Here is a 6,000-nt window from a genome sequence, read left to right on the forward strand (position 1 = left end):
TAACTCAGCTGCTACAGTTTTAACACGCACTAAATCCTGGCAGCACATCACCCCGACCCTAATGCTGCTTCACTGGTTGCCAGTCTCGCATCACTTACAAAATCCTCCTCATCACCTATATATTCCTCCATGGACTTGCACCACAATACCTTACTGATTTTATCCACCTGCATATCCAAAAACGTCTCTGCCGTGTTGCGACAAGGATCTGCTTGCTATCCCCCATTCCAGACTACAGCCTTTTGGGGACAGAGTCTTCTGTGTTCCAGCCCCCACACTCTGATTCTTGATGCCCAAAGGCTGAAAAACACCTCGAAAGCATTACATTCCCACCAACATGCTTGACTGTGGGGATGGTATTCTTGGGGTTGAATGCATTTCCTTTCTTTCACCAAACAAAAGCCACGTCCCTGTGTCCAAACAACTAAATCTTCATCTCATCCGACCACAGAACTGACCAAAAGCTTTCTTCTTTATCCAGGTGAGCTTTTGTGTCTTGGAGAAGTGGAGTCCTCCTTGGTCGGCATCCAAAGAGACCAGCCTTGTGCAGTGTCTGCTGGATTGTCTGCCTTGAGATGTTGGTACCAGAGTTGCTCAGATTCATCAGGATAGCCTTTGTGGCGATCCTTTGTGCTGGTGATTCTTCTTGGCCTCTCACACTATTCTTGCTAGGTCATGGGTCACTTTTGGCTTCTTACCACACGCTTTGAGGTTTTTCACACTTTGGTCACTGGCACCTGAAAACACTTGGAAATGATTATATAGCCTTCCCCTGTCTTGTAAGCAGCCATAAAGCGCTACCGGAGGTCCTCAGTAAACTCTTTCGTTTCAGCCATGACTTGCAGTTGACTAGTAACTGACTAGAGAACTACTTCTTCAGCTGTTCCCAATTTATAGATGATTTATAGGTGATTAGAATGCTCTCTCATGGTAGAACTTGCAAGACAATTTCAAATGGTATAGAAACTTGCATTTTCTCAAAGTTTTGCAAAAATTTCAAGGGGAATTAATCATTTTGGACTTGGCATTTAAGTACAAATAAGTTGATATTTATTTGGCAAAATCCACACCGACCCAGGCCGATCTGAAACAATGTTAGCAGAGTAGACTACTGTTATAAATAAAATAAAATAACAGTGAAGCATTGGCACAGATTCTCTGAATTTGGTTACACAATATTTGATGCGCAAATCACAATTGGTGACAAGTGAAGAACAGGAATCCTGAGACAACACGTGTCACAAACGTGTCACAGAGCCACCTGCTGCTGGATCTGTAGATCTGGATGTATCGAGGATTGGTGACAATAATTTGGTGCAGTTTGAAGAAAAATACAGTAACACAGTGATCAAAGTCATGTAGCAAGCAGACAAAGTACAATGTTAAAAATCAGAGGCTGTTTGACTCCAGTTTCATCTGGTTAGCGAGCATGAATTGTCGGACTTTCCTTTAGTGCCCCCTTGTAGAGAGAAAGACTTCCTCCTCCAGGACCTTGAAAACATTTGTTCCCTCGATGGTTTGGCAGCAGGAGCACATTTAGCTCAGATCTGACTAAAAATCATCAGAATTACAGAAATGGGAGCAAGAATACGTTTTTGTAAAACATTTTGTGTATTTCATAATCATTAATTTTGTAAGTTAGGAATTTACTTCATTTTTTAAAATTAAGGTTTTAGCTGATTTCATAATCATGTTGAATTACTTAGTAAATAAGTTGCTTATTTTATAAGAATTTCTCTTTGCTTTGTACTTGAAGTATTTTTTTTCACACATTTTGCTGTGAAATATCCTCATAACTAACATAATAACCACAATAGAAATATGAAGACATGTGTAGCAGGAGCCTTCAGAGATCATAAAGATGAAGATATGAATAAAAATGAGAATTTTATTTTATGTGGAGAGGTCGTCACTTTGGGACGTCTGTTAAGTTAAAGACGATATGAGACATTTTGATGACAAAATAAGAAATAAAAAACACACTGTTGAACAGAGAGATGTGGAGAAGACTTTCACAAGACATTCACACTCACCTGTGCAGGTGTGTTTCCTGGGAGGTTCAATACACAGACTTGATTGACTTGAAGACTTTTTAAATTTGCAAAAACACTTGTGAATTCTCTGGGCAGATGGCCAACATCTCAACATTAAAAATAAAAAAATCCACATCTAATAAACATTGTCCATCCCCTTTGGCTGTGGTTGAGCACCAAGCATCATTAATGTGCACATAATGCTGAGGCAGATCGGAGGGTAGGTGTGGAGGTTTGTGGGGTGAAGAGTTCCTTGGGGTTTTGGGGGGGGTTTCACCATGGATGCACCAGTGGGTAAGGAGGGACATCTTGTAATCCTGAGTGAGACAGGAAGCCAGTCGAAAGTCCAACAACACAATTAAATTATAAAATAAAAGGCTGCCAAACGCTGAGAATGTAAAAGTCTCCAAGTCAATGAACAGGACTGTTCAAAAGTTTCAAGAAACGTTTTGCTGCAGTCATTGCTGACGTACTCAGCATTGACTGCCTGTTTTTAGTAATGTAATGATGTTTTTGGACTTTCTTTTGAGGACCTCGTAAAATGTTCTGACCTTATGGCTTCACAGTCAATGTTCTGCAGCCATAGATTGAACATTAAAAGCATGTATGTGCTATACAGGTGCTGGTCATATAATTCATCATCAAAAAGTTGATTTATTTCAGTAATGCCATTCAAAAAGAAACTTGGATATTATATTAATTCATTACACACAGACTGATATATTTCAAATGTTTATTTCATTTAATTGTGATGATTAAAACTGACAACTAATGAAAATCCCAAATTCAGTATCTCCGAAAATTAGAATATTACTTAAGACCAATACAAAAAAAGGATTTTTAGAAATGTTGGCCAACTGAAAAGTATGAACATGAAATGCATGAGCATGAAGTGCTCTAAAACTTCCTGGTAGACGGTTGCGTTGACCTTGGACCTCAGAAAACACACTGGACCACAGATGACATGGCACCCCAAACCATCACTGACTGTGGAAACTTTACACTGGACTTCAAGCAACGTGGATTCTGTACCTCTCCCTCTTCCTCCAGACTCGGACTTGATTTCCAAAGGAAATGCAAAATTTACTTTCATCAGAGAACATAACTTTGGACCACTCAGCAGCAGTCCAGTCCTTCTTGTCTTGATCAAGAGTGGCTTGACACAAGGAATGTGACAGCTGAAACCCATGTCTTGCATACGTCTGTGCGTGGTGGTACTTGAAGCACTGACTCCAGCTGCAGTCCACTCTTTGTGAATCTCCCCCACATTTTTGAATGGGTTTTGTTTCACAATCCTCTCCCTATGTATGCAACCAATGGTCGTCTTTTGGACAGTTGTCAAGTCAACAGTCTTCCCCATGATTGTGTAGCCTACAGAACTAGACTGAGAGGCCATTTAAAGGCCTTGAGTTAATTAGCTGATTAGAGTGTGGCACCAGGTGTCTTCAATATTGAACCTTTTCACAATATTCTAATTTTCTGAGATACTGATTTAGGGGTTTTCATTAGTTGTCAGTTATAATCATCAAAATTAAAAGGAATGAACACTTGAAATATCAGTCTGTGTGGAATGAATGTATACATTATACAAGTTTAACTTTTTGAATGGAATTACTGAAATAAATCAACTTTTGATAATATTCTAATTACAGTATTTGACCAGCACCTGTATATGTTGAATAAATGTTGTGTGGAAAGACTTGTATGGATTCTCTTCATTTGCATGATGCAATTGGAGAGTTGTATGTTATACACACTGAAATGTGTTTATAGCACACTGGTGTGACGGGGATTTCATGATTCCATCTTTAAGATACTGCCATGTAACTAATCTCACCAGCCTCTTGGGTATGGGGTCAATGGAAAGTAAATGTGAGTGATGCTTTTTTTTATGTCCAGAGGGGTCATGACTTTCACCACGTGCCCAGGACATGGGTCTCGTTCTATAGATCCAGATTGAGTGTCCCCTAGGGAACACTGATAGACACCATGTTCCTTTGATATAGTACTCCGACCCTGAGAGTAGGGTAAAAGCTGCATGAGCTGTTACACTGTAGCTCACTTGGATGATACTCTCTGATGTGTATGTGTCCCCGTGAGTTTCTTCTGCAGAAGACTTGAATAAAATTCACAGAAAGACAAGTGTTTGCTTGAGCTGTTTATTTAAACACGCTTTTTCTCACCACACTGGTAAATCCTTCTTTTGGCAAGATGGCCTACATTAGGACATTTCTGATGTGAGTTTGTTGTCAGAGCTGCTGAGAAGCAGACAGCAGTGTTAGAACCAGGTTTAATATTAAAAATATAGTGCTGACAGTAACAACTCTGCACACACAATCATTTTTTAGGTTAGCCTACCAACTGTATTGCACCAAACAATGTGCTTAAAAACGTGACTCCTGCTGTTTACATGAATAAATGCACAATATTATAGTGCATGTAATCAACTTCTGTTGCTAACGTTTTTCTCTCGGTCCAGGTTTTTTATTATTTTTCATCTATCATCACCCTGGCATAATGTTAGTGCTGCATAATGCTACAGATCTGACCGTTCTAAAAGCTTGGCTTTTATTTTAATGTCTTTACTCTTACTTCTGGGTCACCTGGCCCACCGACCAAGGTACGTTTTAACCGTTTGTTTTTTTGGCATAATTAAAAAAGGCAGAAACCAGAAACAGGCCGTTCTGCCGTTTTTTGAATTTTGGAGACAAACATATACAACACAACTACAGACCCATCTGTTTTTTTAATCAAAGCAAAAAAACGAATTTATTACTCAATATTTCCTTCATTGGTGGGTGGGACTTCATCAACACCCTGCTTCTGATTGGGTAGTGTCCTCTATCAGTTATGTCTGTGCTTCAGGCTACTTTTCAAAATTAAGGTTCTACCAAAGAATTTCTATTACTGCTGTGGCTCTCCCTCTTTGCCTTAAGACGATGCAATGTCTACACAAAAATATACATATAGTTGACAGTTTAATAGCAAAAACTAATTAAATAATGCAATAAATCCCCCTTCATGATTAAGACATTAATAGTTTTTAAGAGGTGGCGATTCACCTGTATGATCATTTTGGAGCATGTTTGTGATGAATCAAACAAAGGTATTTCTGTTATTTAGCATGACAGATTAAGGATTATTTAGTAAATACTTTGGACAGTAAAGTGGTCTCAATATTATTATCATTATTATTTTTCAACTCTTTATTGAACATGTTAAAAGACAACAACAAAAACTAAATAAACCAAACCAATCACAAAAAGATCATCAGCAGATGATCAAAGGGGGTAGGAAGAAGTTGGAATAATGTTTCTTTTCCTACCCCCACTTCAATGATATATTTAACTACTTAAATTGTTTGCATCACTTAGATATTCAAACTAAATAAAAATCAACAAAAAATAAAATCACTGTCCATCAAGGCTTCTTTTTTAAAATAGAAATTTCAGTTGCAATAAGTTTTTACATAACTTTAAATCATTATTCTGTTGTTCCACAGGATAACACCCTGGGTTGTTATACAGTGGAACTTACGATTTGTTCGAATTAATGGTTTACTAAACATTGATATTCCTCTGAAATTGTACGTGTTTTTCTCGTAGTTTAAAAGCTCTTGGATATTTCTAGGCAATTGGTTATTGTGTGCTCTAAAAACAATCTGAATAGTTTTGTAGTTCCCCCATACTTCCACACAATAGTCATGTAAGGGAGTATGAAGGAGCAGTATAGCATATTTAGAGAAGCTGATTGAATAGGTCTTTGGCTTTATTTAATATTGCTAATGACTTAGATATTTGGTTTTAATATACTTATGTGAGGTTTCCAACTTATTTGCTATCAAAACTTCCCAAGGAATTTTATTCCGGATACTGATCTAGCTCTATACCATTTATCATTAGTTTTTATCTTATCGTTAATTCAATTCAATTCAATTTTATTGATATAGCACCAAATCACAACAACA

The sequence above is a fragment of the Micropterus salmoides genome, unplaced genomic scaffold (genome assembly GCF_014851395.1).
Source record: "Micropterus salmoides isolate LMB-PRFRI ecotype aquatic unplaced genomic scaffold, ASM1485139v1 Ms_hic_scaffold_2, whole genome shotgun sequence".
Taxonomy (NCBI): domain Eukaryota; kingdom Metazoa; phylum Chordata; class Actinopteri; order Centrarchiformes; family Centrarchidae; genus Micropterus; species Micropterus salmoides.